General features: G+C 38.5%; 1 protein-coding gene across 4 annotated transcripts in view; it reads left to right on the top strand.

Annotated features, from left to right (window-relative positions):
- The window catches only part of LOC110837475 (uncharacterized), a 72,403-nt gene that overhangs the window by 33,813 nt on the left and 21,215 nt on the right, over positions 1–17,375 (top strand). The window contains exon 1 of one of the 4 annotated variants that reach the window (XM_022079637.2): positions 13,305–13,366. The exons of the other annotated variants lie outside the window; for them this stretch is intronic. The gene's annotated coding sequence lies outside the window, so the exon portion shown is untranslated. Of the gene's footprint in view, positions 1–13,304; positions 13,367–17,375 lie in introns of those variants that run through there. 4 annotated transcript variants of the gene reach the window in all.

The following is a 17,375-nucleotide window of genomic DNA, read 5'->3' as shown; positions in this document are numbered from 1 at the left end:
GTGCAACATCCCAGAAGACAACTATCTTCACACTCGTCGCCGTGAGAACCTGAAATCTCACTAAAGTCTTGTTTTTTTAGACGTCGGCACAGAAGGTTTGTGACCAGGCCTCACGAGATGAACACTAACTACAAAATTACTGTTGCCTCCACAATAAAGTGAGCTACTGGACCAACGACGATAAAGTCAGGTGAACTTGCTGTAGTGATGACCAACATTTGCCAGACCAAAAACAAAAATTATTAAGAATTTGAAACGATTAAGCGCAAAGTAGTTTTACTATTCTGCAAATCAGTATTTGGAATATAACGTTATTAATATTAATGTAACCGGCGAGAAACTGTGTTCTTATTTACAAATACCAGTCGAATGTCTGCATTTTAGCTTCCAGAGAAATAGCTTATATCTTAATTGCATCATGCTTGTGTTCCTCAATATAATAATTTTATTTTAAAATTATTATATTCCAGAGAAAGCAAAACAACTTCCGGTAATGCAAATAATAAGACCAAGAATCCCTTAACAGAGTTACCACGACAACGGTATGACAGACACACAGAGTCATATAATCATTATTCCATAAAGTCGAAAACCGCTTAGTAGCGTTACCATGGCAACTGTTGTAACAACAGTACACACAAGCGTTACGGACAACACTAATTACAAGAAGGATTACATAACAGCTAATGTTTGTATCCGGCTTATCATCTCCCTCTATTTAACGTCCTTACTCTGAGTGCTAGGTCAGCTATAAAAGCCCCAGTAAGGCAAAGGTTGAGATGGATTAGTATTTTTCCAGCGTAGTATGTTCTTAAGCGCGGGGTTCTGTGTTCGTTAAATGAATTGGGAGTCGCAATTTATTAGTCCGTGCAATGTTCGTAAATACGAATTGTTCGTTTCTTAAAAGGTTCACCTGTATAAGGAAAACTTCAATGCACCTGAGGAGTAGCCAGATCGCCAGATCGGGCGCCCGCACATTCAACGCTGTGGCCCGAATAACTATTCACCAATGAAGTTCGAGTGGCCGTCGAAGAAGTGGATCGAATTACTTCCTTATATCTAATTACTGCTGCTCGGAGAACCGTGTGGCGCACCTGCTGAAATTTTCGCCACGACACGTCTGAGTGACTGGCTTGAGCTCAGATCTTTCCTGTAACGGAAAATGCAAGACTTGGTCATCTTCCGTCTTCACTTATTTTTCATGCTGTGATAGATGTCCCCTTCTCGAAGGTATCACCACCTTGTCGAAGGCAATCTGCCGGGTGAGGAGGCTTGCGTGCTCAAATGACCCTTAGGGCTATGCCGGCCTGAGCTTCGGCTCATGGTAGGGTCACCCAAGCCGGACAGGTCTAAGGAGATGCGCTAGACTAAGAGTGATACCCTGGTCCTCCAGGTTGGGGGTTGGGTGTAGGGCTAACAACCTTTCACCTTTAAAAAAAATATGTGTTACGAAAAAATCAACCAAGCCTCGGATCAGGACGGACTCTTTGGCACGACCACGGCAATTGAAAAAGGACATGAGATTTGGTACCTGGAACATTAGGAGCCTCTATAGGGCTGGGGCACTGAAATCAGTGTGTAGGGAATTAGGGAATTATAAGTTAGACTTAGTGGCAGTGCAGGAAGTGCGATGGGAGGGGGAGGGCACGATCCCAGTGGACAATTTTACATTTTTCTATGGAAAGGGGAATGACAATCATCAGCTAGGGACGGGTTTTTTTGTTCATAGCAGAATTAGGGCAGCAGTTAAGAGAGTAGAATTTGTTAGTGACAGGTTGTCTTACGTAATTTTGGAAGGACGTTGGTGCGACATCATTGTCCTTAATGTTCATGCCCCAACTGAAGACAAAAGCGATGATATCAAGGATAGCTTTTATGAAGAATTGGAATCAGTATTTGATACATTTGGCAAGTATCACATGAAAATTCTGCTAGGAGATTTCAATGCAAAAATTGGGAGGGAGGATGTCTTCAAACCCACAATAGGCAGCGAGAGTCTCCATGCACTTAGTAATGATAATGGCGTCAGAGCAGTGACCTTCGCTACGTCAAAAGATTTAATTGTAAAAAGTACAAAATTTCCACACCGTGATGTTCATAAATACACTTGGACTTCCCCAGATGGCAGAACACACAATCAAATAGATCATGTTTTAGTAGATAAGAGAAGGCAGACAAATGTAATTGATGTGAGATCATTCAGAGGAGCAGATTGCGACACTGATCATTATCTGGTGGTAGCAAAAGTGAGGGAGCGGCTTTCAGTAAGTAGACGAACTAAACAAAATTTTGACACAGAAAGATTTGATTTGAAAAAATTAAGTGAGGGAGAGGCAAAGGAACAATATCAAGTTGAAATTTCGAATAGGTTTCAAATTTTAGAGACAAATGAGGATAATGAAAGTGTGGACATCAACAGGGAGTGGGAAAATGTCAGAAACTGCATCAAAATTTCAGCAAAAGAGAAACTAGGATACTACAGGAGAAAGCAAAATAAACCGTGGTTTGATGAAGAATGTTCAAAATTAATAGATCGAAGGAAGCAAACAAAATTTCAATGGTTGCAGAACCCAAACAAAACAAATGCGGATAATCTATGTAACGTGAGACGTGAGGCTAGTAGAACCTTTAGGACTAAGAAAAGGGAATACCTGAAGGGCAAAATTGCTGAACTTGAGACAAATAGTAAGGAAAAAAACATCAGAGACCTGTACAGAGGCATTAATAACTTTAAGAAAGGATATCAACCCCAGACTAATTTGGTAAAGGATGATAGTGGCAATTTGCTTGCAGATCCAATAAAAATTGTGAATAGGTGGAAAAATTTCTTTAGCGAGCTCTTAAATGTTCATGATACTGGTGATATTAGACAGATTAAAATGCATACAGCTGAACTGTTGGTGCCAGAACCTAGCTTAGATGAAGTGGAACTAGCCATTGGGAAGTTGAAAAGTTATAAATCTCCAGGAATTGATCAGATTCCGGCCGAATTAATTAAAGCAGGTGGCAAAGGGTTGCATATGAGGATCCATAAGCTTATTCAGTTAATTTGGGATAAGGAAGAGATGCCACATCAATGGAAGGAATCCATAATTATTCCTATTTATAAGAAGGGGGACAAGACTGAGTGTGGTAATTACCGAGGAATATCGCTGCTATCAACCTCATACAAAATTCTATCCAACATTCTTTTGGCAAGATTAACCCCATATGCGAATGAAACTATTGGGGATCATCAGTGTGGGTTCAGACGAAACAGATCAACGATTGATCAGATCTTTTGCATTCGTCAGATACTAGAGAAAAAATGGGAGTTCGGTGGGACTGTACATCAGTTATTTATAGATTTCAAAAAAGCCTATGACTCTGTGAAGAGAGAAGTGCTATATAATATTCTTATTGAATTTGGTATACCAAAGAAGCTAGTGGGTCTAATAAAAATGTGCTTAAATGAAACCTGCAGCAAAATTCGAGTAGGTAAATATGTATCTGAGACATTCCTCATCAAGAACGGTCTAAAACAAGGAGATGCTTTGTCTCCCTTGCTCTTTAACTTTGCGCTAGAATACGCCATCAGGAAGGTCCAAGGTAGGCAGGAGGGTTTGCAATTGAACGGGACACATCAGCTATTGGCATATGCTGATGATGTTAATTTATTGGGGGACGATATAAATACAATAAAGAGGAACGCAGAAGTTTTACTAGAGGCTGGTAGACAAGTGGGGCTGGAAGTAAATTCAGAAAAAACTAAGTACATGTTAGTATCTCGTCATCAGAAGACAGGCGGGCAAAATTATCTTAGGGTAGCTAATAAATCCTTTGAAAGGGTTACAAAGTTCAAATATTTGGGAACAACAATAACAAATCAAAATGATACTTGTGAGGAAGTTAGGAGGAGACTAAATTCCGGAAATGCTTGCTACTTCTCAGTCCAAAATATTTTGTCTTCCCGTCTGATTTCTAAGAACCTGAAAATTAAAGTATACAAAACAATAATCTTGCCTGTTGTTTTGTATGGGTGCGAAACATGGTCTCTCACTCAGAGGGAGGAACACAGATTGCAGGTGTTTGAGAATCGGGTGTTGAGGAGGATATTTGGGCCTAAGAGGGAAGACGATGGGGCGTGGAGAAAACTGCACAATGACGAGCTTAAAAATCTGTACTGCTCCCCCAGTATTGTGAGGGTGATTAAGTCGAGAAGAGTGAGATGGGCGGGACATGTAGCGCGCATGGATGGGACAAGAGGTGTGCACCGGGTACTGGTTGGGAAACCTGAAGGGAAGAGACCGCTGGGGAGACCTAGACGTAGATGGGAGGATAATCTCAGGCGGGATCTATCCGAGATAGGAGTTGAAGGAAACTGGATTTTGTTGGCCCAGGACAGGGTCCGGTGGAGGGCTTTGGTTAATTCGGTGATGAACCTTCGGGTTCGGTAAGCCATCTAGTTAGTTAGTTAGTGATAGATGTCCGCACTTAAGGTCTGACATGATTCTTCTGACATCTCTTAGAGGAAAATCAAACATTATTTTCACATAGCATATACCCACGGTGGTCTAGCGGTTAGAACGCTGGCCTTGTAATCCTGGGGTCTCGGGTTCGATTCCCGGCGGTGCCCGAATTTATAACTTGTGTTGGGCAAGGCCGTGGTCTAGGCAACACGGAGTTTTCCTCCGGGGGCTTCCCAACAATTACTCCATTCACACACAGAAGAAGGCAATGGCAAACCACTTCTGGATCATCTGCCAAGAACGTATATGAACAGGTCCCAGTCCGAGAAAAGGATGGAAGGATCCTGTTCATATAGACCTCTCGTCAGACAGAACACTAAATAAATAAATAAAATTCAAGGCATGATTACTGTCTTCGTAACTAACTGTTCAATTCGTATCAAAGATTAACGTTGTCTTAACTCCGAGACCGACAACAATGAAGAAGGGAACTGAGAATATTTTAGATAAAAACATATGGAAATTAAACGACTGTGTTTCAAATGCTTTCCATAAAATATTTCTTTTGACTTTGGAATGTGTACTGTTAGGTAACATTATCACTCCTCTTCATGTTCCTGGATAAGTGGCAACTGTTGGCGGCTTGCATCAGTCATAAACAATGACGTACTTAGAGATTGATGTTAATTATTTGGGTTTTATGTACCTTCTGCGCGTATTAGACTTATTTTTCTAAAGATGATGGTGTTTTAATTTAAATACTTTGAAATTTTCGAGTGTCCAAGAAACGGGCGGAGAAGGCACGTCAGTCGTTTATGAGTTGTGAAAGCAACAATATTGTTTAGTGTACAGAGTTGTGCACTTTATTTGTGCAACTTCGGGTGAAAAACGGGATCCTGATTTAGAAGAAAACTTTAATACATTGCCTGTAAAACAAAAAGAAAAGCTGAGTTAGAGTGTAAGAATCTAGAATTACGTGGGTCACTTCTAAAATTGAAACGACATGACGATGCAAGTGTAAGGAGAAAAGATGTAGATAAAAATGAAAGTGGAGAGTCTACAGAAGACCTACATGAACTTGGTGAGTCAGTTCTAGAGATGTAATTTCCAAATAGTTCAGATTATATTAATTCAAATCACCTAAAATTCCTTACATGTGTTTTATTGTTAAGGGGCCTCATCAATCAATCTCATCCAGGGCCTCGCGATTTTCTCTCCTGCCACTGGTCAGAACAATGTTAAAATGAAATCACAAGAAAGGAATAATTACAAATAAACGATAAAAAATCATTTCTGAGTAAGCTAAACATTACAAATAAAATGCTTATTCAGTTGCAAAAATTGCACACAAATTCACGTATTTCTTCAGGCGATACTTTTCCAACGACTTTCTTTCTCGTCGTAGTGGCAACTTTTGGAACCTCGTTTTCAACAGTTAAGAGACCACTTTCATCCATATCGAAAGTATGACTTGAAGGGAATTTATACTTTTGGTACAACTCGGTACGCGTTTGGAAGTACTTGGCTTAAAGCAGCTGAATCCCATCACCCTCTCGCTGATGTAGAAATCCCAAGGAGAGATTACGTGTCTTAAGAAATCTAAATGACTAATCCTTTTCTTCCCTTCGTCTTGATTTATCAGAAGAATATATAACACATGTTTCGTGACCCAATTTTCATAGAGTTCGCAGAATTAATTACTGAAATCTGCCATCCACGTCATTGTAATGTTCTGCTAATTGTGATTCCTGTGTTTTGTTAAAAACTGTTTTTTATCGACCCAAAGGCGTAACACCACTTCCAGCTTGAAGGCATATTCGCAGTTCTCATTCATCAATGCCAATTTCTGCAACCACTTTCCTTTTTGACGAACTTTTTCAAGTTTCCTTTTAGCAAGCTCTAACATGTTCTGAGTGCGTATCTTTGTTGTCTTTTTTTGGATGTTCTGAAGAGATTGCAGAATATTCTTTTCCAATATGTTGTTTAATTATAATAAGCCTGCTTACACCATGGTCGTGGTACAAGAGACAATGGATAAAGATCATCATAACAACTGATATACAAACGTAATATATTTTATTATATTCTTGTTTCCGGGAATTTAATTTACTTTAGGCTCCTGATTTTACCTTTGAAACAATACAACTATTTTAGTGCAGTAAACTGTGTTTCGAAGTGGTAATTATGCAGGAGAGAATATTTCAGAAGTTGCGTGAAAGAAAAACGTAATATGAACATCAAGAGGGTAAGGACGATGGCCTCACATTCAGCGAAGACACTAAATTGGTAGGTGCTTTCACCTAACGGCACGAACGAAGTAACTAACTACAGCAGCAGTTAAACAATTATCAGCAATTTACCCTTTTAGTAATTATATTTGTCGCGAAAGGGCCTTTGCCCCATTACACTCTTCAAGGCTAATTCTTGACCATTCAAGAGATCGGAAGCTGATACAGTATCTATAATCCAGACGTGGTGACGTGCAGTCTTGTAGGTGTTACAAATGTTTCGGAGGAACGTATCACCTTCATCTTCAGAGATGAAGATGCATAGAAACGTTGAAAACTGCATACAAGTCTACATTTCAGCCCTAAAAATATAAGCGACAAGTTCCTCCGAAATGTTTGTAACACCTACAACCAGAAACGACCTAGAAGTCCAAAGTTGATATAGACTGCCGCGAGAATCTCAAACCTTAAATATCGTCAAACAAAAACTCGCTTTAGAGACATAATATAACTCAACAGACGGCCTCAGGGACAACATCCTTGAAATCAGGACTATGAGTCTAATCCAGGGTACTGGCTATACTGAGATTATTCGTGGTTTTCTTCAGTCTCCCCAGGCGAAAGCAATAAAACAACCTTGAAACAGGCCACGACGACTTAATTACTTACAGATTGGCCTAAGTACGTAAAATTATCTTTCCTCAAATGGTCTTTAATATTACAGCACTGTTAAATAACTCATGAAATAACTAAATATGCACAGTCGTATGGAAATACCGGAACTTGTTTTAATAGAGAAACATTTTATTGTCTGCAAAGATATTTTGAAAATTATAGTGCTCACACAATTACATTTCATATAGGATATGAATGGAAAATAGTAACTTAGTTTGTAACGCCTACTATACTGGCATTTAGGATTGAGGTTATCACAGCGGTGAGTACTGGCACTTGCATGATCTGAAGCTTTCACGGCGACTAAGTATAAAGAATTCTTCTCGGGGTACCAGTCGTGTCCGGTGGTTAATGGAGAAAACACAAATCTCTCGTACTGAACAGTACCCTGAGGACGAGGACGAGGAAGGTTCTCGAAACGTTGGGTGTTTTCTCCATTCAACCACCTGACACGGCTGGTAGCCCAAGAAGAATTCATTAGTACTGTCATTTGTTTATAGAAAGCAGTTAAAATATTTTCACAGCAACTTGATTGGTCCCAACTTCTATTTGAAAAGTCTCGAATCGTGAGGGACAGTTTTTAATTACCAAATACAGTACATCCAAACCAGGAGAACTAATGGTTTAATGCATGGCTTGAGAATTTATAATATTGAAGGTCTGTTTTGGCTCCTTACTGCTTCCTAAAGCTTATGCTATACACATGCATGTCGATAATTCTAGTCTGGTGTCATAAGGCAGCTAATCATGCTGCATATGATTTTATGGGTTCACCTTTAAACATCTGAACCTGTCGGGAATTTGAAAGGCAAATAATGCCTTTGGAAATAATTCCGACGACACTAATGAAGTATTGTCTTGTAAGATATTTATCAGTATTCCGGCTGGAAAAATTAATTAGCGAGGTGGGAGCAACACTAGCGCCACTTAATGCAGGAATGCGTACTACTAACCTGGCGCACCTTTGTGAGTACAGCGCAATGTGATACAGTAGTAACTTCCAAAAAGTGAGATGTTGCAATGACAAACAGGTCTATCGGTATGCAGATTTGGTAACTTCTTTGATTGGAACATCTGTTCCTCAGAAGTCTATAGGTCACCTATTACAATCTGTTAACACTAACAAACACACTCCATTAAATGGTGCCCTAAAACTTCCTGTATAAATCATGGGTATTAACCCACGGGTCATATTTTTTGCTCGTAGTTATAATAACAGGAACCAAAGTCCCAAAATGTGGTCCGAATATTCAACTGTGAACGATGTACTACTGCTACAAACTTTAAAAAGTACATTTACAGTGACAGTTCAATGCCCTGACCATACGTCTAAATGTTTCAGTTTTCAAAGTATGAACTTGGTTCTACGAAACTGTTAACTCGCGTCATTTTGGTTTACTGTGTCTTCGAGATCTCGTTCCGAATGCCGAAATTCGAGGGATAATTGAGTCTAGTTTCGAGATTATAATTTATGAGAGTTTTAATATAGTGTTCAGTATAGAATATACGACAATTCACAAATCGTCTCATCCTCTCAGCTTTAGTCTATGGGTCTGGAAGAGGAATACGGAAAAACATCTGCATTATATTTTGCTCTCGGCATTGCAAGAGACTTGAAAGCACATAAGTACTCTTGGTAGAAGGAGAGGTAGCGGTTATAATGCGGTACGCTAAGGATTATGTCGTCTTTCGTATTAGTTTTAACTAGCGTAATACGGCCAGTCAAAGTTGACAAGAATGAACATTTTTTGTGTCGCCAAAGCCATTTGATATGTCACATGGGACACCGAACGAGATGTCGCGGAAATAACTTATAACACATACGATTCTGTAAATATTTCGATATGTGGTGGCACTATAAAAATTATGACAGTCTAATAATTATACCATTTCGTGAACAATTTCTGCGCATCATTTCCACTATTGTAAATTTGGACTACGTTATAGGCCAGTTGGTCAGATAAAAGCTCAAATTTCGAACCTTCTAAATGCTTGTAATTGTTGAACATAAATACAGTAGACTCCCGTTTATTCGGATTGGTTGGGAAATACATTTTCTCGGATAATCGAAACCCCGGATAAACCTCAAAAACTACAGAAAACATTACAATATAAGAAATACATAAGATTATTTTCAGACGTACACTACTTACATTTTTAAATATTTACTAATAACATAAAGAATTTTATATGAAATGTAATACAGTACATAAAAATTATATCATTAAAATGAAAGCAATACGTTATATTGTCGTAAACTTGAGGTTTTAGCAACATCTGACTTATGTTAATACATTACATAATAAGTCACTGTTGTATTTAATCCTTTATATTTAAACGTTCTTAAGTTTAAAACAAATTTTCTAAATTAATTTTTAATTTTAAATTAAACCAGATATACTCCGTTTAATCCGCTCCCAGATAATCGGGAGTCTATTGTACTGCTCACGCGACTTTTCAAAAGAACGTTATGATCCACTTCCATGCATAATTTAACATGAACAGCTGAAACGGTTCATCAGTTATTGTCACAGAACCGAAAACCAAATAAATTTAAGCGAATGCCATGTTGTTTCGTATTCTACAGGAAGATAATTATATCGCTGTTGGTCTATGTTTTCCAAATATCTATTACCACAAGCAAATAAAGCACCCGGAATCTACGTCACCCAGAAATTCACCGCAGTCACCATGTTGATAAAATGGAGAACACTGACTGCAGAGTTGGGGAGGCCCCTAATAGCATGACGTTCATACAAAGTTGACTGAAAGTCCCTTTAACTACACATATATGTAGCAGAGTAGCTGACAGTCGCACAGCTAACCAACAAATTTCCAGCCTTTTATGGAATCCGAATGCAAAATCTTTCACAGAAACCTGTCACTGATCGTTATTCCGAGCCAGATGAATCCAATCCACATTCTCATATCCCAGATTTAAAATACATTTCATTATTGGGCCTTCCTTCAGGCTTTCCGACTAAAATAAATTTTGTATGCATCATTCACGCCTTATTGACTAATGTGTCATTACAGAAAGACATTGACCGTCATCAATCATTCACTACACAAAGTAATACGTACTTCCGTGTTAGAAATAGAAGGCGATAAATAATAGTTAAACAAAATTACTTCTAAATTTCGTGTCATGCTTTGCATAAGTTTTCAGCTCCTTAGCATGTAAATAAAGGTACATGGATGTGTATCATTTGAACTTGTGACAAGTAAAATATTTCGCATAAATTTGCATTCGCCAATTAGACAGTGTTTACAGGTCATTAATTGTCACACCAAGAAAACAGGAACAATTTGTGCGTCGTGTAACAGCCAACTGTAACTGTAGGCTAACAGAGGATCAATCACCTATTGATTACGCAGTATAATAACTGTTGTCTACAGGTGTCACATAACAGTTTGTGTAATGAACTGTCGGAGTGATTTAATATCGATATTTTTGTCGTCAACGACGTCACAACTAATACGGAAGAACGAGAACTGTACTTGTAGCAGACAGTTCCCCGTGCTTTTAAGCAAAATCTAATCTAATTCCATGTATATGTTTGTTTTTTATTTAACGACGTTTTCATTAACTCAGGCGTTTTCCCTTTCTCTTTTACCCGTAGGTGTCGAGGTTTTTATTTATTCATTTTGATCTGTTTGGACAATGGTAGAACTCCTTCGATGAGTCATCAGCCCATCGCAAGGCCTCTACCTACACAAACACAGAAAGACGCCGTCAAACATCCATGCCTTGAGTGGGACTCGAACCCACGGTCCCAGCGGCCAGACGCACGAGGTGCATGCCTCAGACAGCGTGGCCACTGCGGCCGGTAACTCAGGCTTTTCAACATCGAATAATACAATTAATTAATAATGAATTGGAAAGCGTATGTAAGGAAAAAAACCGTGGACTAATTTAAGGTACTATCCCGACATTCGACTGAAGAAAGTAAGAAAAAATCATGAAAAACCGGTGCACGGATCAACATTTTAATTCATAACCGTCTGAATACAAAGTAGAATTACTAATCACTCGGGAGCGAAGTTTGGTATTACACTGTTGCTGAGGGCAGTTGTAACATTAACTGCAACACAACGAAGGTAAAATTGTATTTAAATGGCACTCCATGAAGGCATATGAGGGAGGGGAGAGAAAACAGACTGGACAATGAAAATTTATAAATGTGAGAATATTCCTCGAATGGCATATTTTTGTACAAATTTTAAATAGATTGCGACAATTGGCTTAAAAGTTACTTGGTGAAAAATAGAGACATACACAAAGATCTGAAAGGTTTCTGGCTTTCATTTGGGTTCGTATCAGTCTAATACTTTGCGATCTCAATGATCAACTTCATTCATCTGCTTAAAAACTGTTCAAACGGCTCATCGCAAAAGAAATTTTGTTCGCAGACCCAATATCTTTGTAAAACTTTTATTTGAAACATTTATCGATGTAATGACGGATATGAAGAAAGTCGCGTAATTTGTACTGTTCTCCTAATTCTTTAACAAACCATCTATCTAACTCCATGGAGCCCAAGCAGTGGCTCACCTAATCAAGACATTCGTAAGATCGAGTTCACAAGAGCCTGACACCTGTCCCTATCTTGCAGCCAGATGATTCCAATCCACACCCTTCAGCCTTATTTTCCTAAGATTCATTTTGATCAGTGACAATGGTGTGTTACACTCGAGATTACAAAATTCTTGGACTTTGTCCATCGCCTGGGTTTTAAAAACAACGCTACGTTTCAGAAGCTAGATATGCTTCCGTCCTCAGGTTTCCCGACCAAAACGTTGTATGCATTTTTTAAACCTTCACCATGCATGTTACATGCCCCTCCCATCTCATCCTCCTTAAATTGGCGACCCTAATAATATTTGGTGATGAACACAAATTATTAAGCTCTTCAGTGTGCAGTTTTCCTCAGCACCTGCAATCCAGTTGTCTCAGCTCCGAATAATCTCATCACCTGTTTTGGAACCCCTCACTCAAAGTTCTCTTATGTGAGCGATCTCACAACAATAGATAACATTTAGCTTTGTTCCCTTCTCGTCCTTCTCAAAGAAATTCTGTTACCGTGTTCCGTTAAGCGCCAAACTGACAATATATTAAAACCTTGTTCCTAGCTTACGCCCATCTATAATAAGCTCTTCGCTCTTTAACTAACAAATTTTGTCACAGCACACTGAGAACCAAACTGGTCGTATGTAAATTTCTTTGCACTTTATAATAATTTGAAACGCCGGCCTCTGAATAACTGTTTTCTTGAAATAGTGATGTTTTATTCATTTGATTTAATAAGAAACGTGGAGACGCCTTTCAAGTACACATTTTCAAAACACTTTCGTTGGGATTATGCGTAATTTTGTAGTGTTTACGTTCACTGACTGCAGAATATATACTGCTGTAAAGTTAATAATCACAGAGAAAAGTGATTAGTCTGATCACTAGGTTCCTCGGAAATGTCTGAAGTTTTTCCAATAAGATACAATGTTGAAACGCTTACACTATACTGTGTGTTTCTTGCTTTATTTTAATAAAGGATGTCAGGTACTTCATCTTATATTAAAAAATAGCAATGATGAGTCATGGTTTGAAACGGGACGTCCGTGTTCTGTGTTACGGTACTATCATAATATTTACTATGATTAATTCAGCGCACGCCGACAATTTACTGTCAGATTATCCAGTATTGAGGTTAAGAAACGAATAGGGAACCTATGAAGTATAGAGACGCAATTCGGCGGTTAAGCTGCAAGCTGGATTCTTTATATCTGCGTTTCTACCAAATGTCTATATTTCTCTTGGCGAATTTCTTTTTTCACTCTTCTGCTTCAATATTTACAGGCTGTTAACTGCAAATAAAGCCATTAAGTGCATACCATTCTTGAGCGGCCGGTAATGTTTTAACAGCTACTCAGTCATGTTGAATTTCTGTATTCCGCACTACAGTCCTTCACAGACGTCGGAATGGTAAAGGTGTTCAGCGAGTCATGTAAAGCCAGGCGGTGAGTACAACATCTCTAACCCAGCTGCAGCACCAGAAACGTTAACAGTGCTCTTTAGACCTTTGAGGTTATCACCTCCACGCACAGAACGCATAAAATGAACACACAATCGAGAGGACGTGTGTGCCTGTCTTTTCGCAAATTTCTTCTCCGAAATTAATCAACAGATTTAAAGTTATTTTTATTATACTGCGGGCAGCGGGGGTAGTTTACACTTAAAACTGTCGCGTAAATTTATTTCTAAGACGTGCTAGTCAATTAATATAATTAACATATATCAGTCAGTAAGTAACTGGCGAAGGGCTAGATGACTGAGTTTCAATTTCCGGCAAGGTCAGGAATTTTTCACTTCGTCAAGTCCAGGCCAGCTTTGGGACCCATCCAGTTCCTTATCCAATTGGGAATAGACGCTGTTTCCCTGACAATAAAGGGGCTGAAGCATAAAGTTTTCGTATCAAGATTAAGAGTGCATGGAGTTTTACCTCCACGTCCTCACACATAATGCTTCCTTATACAATATGATGAGGTCTACAACGATAAAACTGCAGCTTCAGAAATGGATTCGTATCGTTAATAAATTAACATCGTGGCCAATAAGTGTGTAAATTCGCAATGAACGCGTTTGGAAACTATTCAGTTTCTTTGACTTGTTCCTGCCCACTCTTGCTATATGACTTGGGGCGACTGTGGCACTTCAAGTGTTAAGAACGGTAAATCATCAAGGGCCTGTCTCTCACTCCGGTTTGGACAACGATCATGGCCCGCAAACACATGAAATGGCTGCGGACAACGTAAGAACGGTCGTACTACAGATCAGGGGGGCTGGGCGCGAAGCAAACAACCATTTACCTTAACCCTTTCCATGCTCATCTACTAAGATTAACATGATTCGAAACGGCCGATAACATTAATATATATGATAGGTTGTGAGGATGAAAGGATTGTGTACGTAAAATTGCGGAATATTAGCGGTGTCGAGTCTTTGGGTGTTAGAATTAGTTGTCTGATACTCTAACCTTTTGTATTATTTGGTCTTATAGCTTTCGGCGTATTATCTCTATTATTTTCATCTTACATCGGCTGAGAAATATTGTCCTAAACTCAAACTATAAATTCTGATATCTCCCGGAAAGTTTTACAAGTAAACGGCCAAATTTAAATTTCTCTAAATAAAACGTCTACTCTGCCTCTTTAATTTCTTACAGATTTTCATTTAATTCTATTATCAGTGAAGCAGAATATTTCCTTTCATATATATTATCAACATACTTGAGCAATGAATTTATCTATAAAAATGTGAGTAGTCTCAGTATATTTAACACTATAGTGTTTACGTAATTCACGCACTGGAAACGTGGTAAACTCTCAACTGAAATAAGCAAACAGAATTTCCGTTTGATGTAATGAAAAATCTTAGTAAGACACTAGGTGTAATCTCCCATAAAATATTCGTCCGTAGCATTACCGTTGTGCAAAACGATGATTCGATGTAATGAACTCTCCTATGCCTCAGATAAGAATCTTTATGTAGGGGATTAATCTTCCCTCTAATGTTACATATTATTTTATTTTTAAACAGTCTATATAACATTTGTTACCCAGATCAGCGTTTCCCAAAGTAGTAACCGCGGTCCCACGCGGCTATAAAGTTTTCTTAGGGGGGGATTAAAGGTCTATCTATAATACATACAAATTGACATAGAAAGGCCATATTAAATTACAAACACGCAATTTCATAGAAAAATCACATCACAGATATCATTAAAGTTCACTGGTAATTATTTGTTGTTTACTAAACCGCATTCTTAGTCATTCTTATAGGTTGGGAGCCTCGAACTTTTTACAAACGTTTTATTGGGTATGCTGCACACTTCACCAGACATTTGAAGTGCATTTATTGCAGACACAAGTTTATTGTTGCAAAGAAGATCACACTTCAGAGTCGGGAATTATTATTCAAAATATTCAGTTAAATATATTCACCAATCAAAACGTTCAACCATTTTTTTTTAATAATGGACCATTCCTTTAGAAAACGAGTCTGATTTTAATTGCACTTAAAGTTGGGGTTATAAGTCATTAATTAAACATAAAAGAACCAAAATTTAATTACCAGTACAACTTTTATTGCAGAATGTAAATATTTAATAAAGGTAATCATGATCTGCAGAGAAATTTTAGAGACGAAGGATACATAAAAAGACACAAAATATTTCAGGCCCTTACTTCGTGCATAACATGTAAACACTCGATGTATATTAATGTACGGGCAACCTGTCGCTTGTAAAGCAAGCGACATTAAAATGTACTGCATTTACGAGCCACTGTATCAAGAGGATACTGACTTTGAATCGCCTAGTTACGTGTTTTGATTGAACTGTAGTCGACCACAGTGTAATGAACCAATTCAACACATAAGATTTATAACGAAACGACAATACAGTATATATCGAATTAAATAACCAGGTCACGTAGTCGACTGAAAACAAAACGAAACAAAACATGAATTTTTAAGCAGGAGGCGCTGCGGGCAAGTGTTGCAACTTTTTAATGCTGGTCACCGGGAGATTCCGTTCCGTTATGGAGGACAGCAGCACGGGTCTGGGCTATCGCACATCAGGAAGACAGGTCCTTGTTGGTATTGGGCGAAGCACTTCCGTTACCTGCGCCGGTTACGAATTGCGAATTAAAGACAGCATCGCACTTTATAACCCAAATATTTTCCAATGCCAGGCGTGGCATAACTTGAAACAACGCAATGCAGGGAAGCAGTAACACGACTCGTCACTATTACATGTTGCTTTTAGCCTTCTTTCCTTTCCTAAAGAAAGAAATTAAGCTATGTGATCACCATACTGTCTGTGTGTCTCCAGTCCCAGCTTGTGAAATAGGTGAACAATTTTCACGAAACTTGATAAGATCGCTGTGTCACTGAAGGGCGTAGACTTTATAATTTCCTACAATTCTACATGGCGGACGCCCGAATTTGTGAGGTGGAAGCGACACTAGCACCCACTTAATATGGAATCCTGAAATAATGTGCAGTAATGAATCTTTTAAAAATATGTAGCCAGACGTTTTGAAGGAAGTTAGTTTAAAAAAAACTTGAATGTTTCAAAGAACAATGGACTGGCTGCTGAGCCTGGTGAGAATTTCAGTGGAGGTGTTTTGGTTCCCACCTCACCCATGCTATAAACTGTTGACGTCATTACTGGTCAATTCGTGGTCAAGACCAGTCGCATGTCAGTGTCTCCGTGTATCACTAAAGATTTAAATAAAGTTTTAGAAGTAGCTATTACAAAAATGTCACGTTGGATTCATCCCAGTATCCTTGAGAGGACCTCATGTTTCTGCTGACCGAAAGCTAGCTGATAAAACAGCAGCAGTGGAGGTTCTGCTGCAAATATGATAGGTACTTTTTGCATGATGGCTGCGAGAAAAAATTTTAGACTTAGATTTTGAGAGCGTTAATAAGGAACCACTGGAGCTTGACACATGGAGTTTGGTATGGCGATAAACCATAAACACAACTTATTCAACTCGACGTAATATTGCTTTAAGTTAATTTAAATAATGACGACAGTGCGAAACTCTGAAGTTACATCCTACAAATAATTATTTTTGTGACATTTATAATCCCAAATAGAAATACGAAAACGTAAAGCAAGTGATCTTACGAACGTATGTTATTGTCACCTAAGCACAAATTCAGCACGGCTAACCCAGGACGAATTAAATCTCGAATTGGTTACTGGAATCTTAAAGTTTCTGTGTTTTTCTTTTATCAGTATGCTTAGGCCAGTGCCAAAATGGGACGTTCAAAATGAGCTACGACTGTCTCCTTCTCAGTCATTGCCTATACACAATTTATTCTTCTACGTCATTAACTCATGCACTGCTCTCAGAGATACACAAGCTTATAGTCTCGATTTGGAACCAGGAAGTACCACCACAACAGCGGAAAGAAACAATTGTCCCTATCCATAAGACAGGTGACAAAACTGAGTTC

The sequence above is a fragment of the Zootermopsis nevadensis genome, unplaced genomic scaffold, assembly GCF_977971745.1.
Source record: "Zootermopsis nevadensis isolate Lab colony 2312 unplaced genomic scaffold, Znev_1.0 Znev_ptg000006l, whole genome shotgun sequence".
Taxonomy (NCBI): domain Eukaryota; kingdom Metazoa; phylum Arthropoda; class Insecta; order Blattodea; family Termopsidae; genus Zootermopsis; species Zootermopsis nevadensis.
The sequence above is the reverse complement of the archived record's forward strand: the minus strand, read 5'-3'. Positions and strand labels throughout refer to the sequence as shown.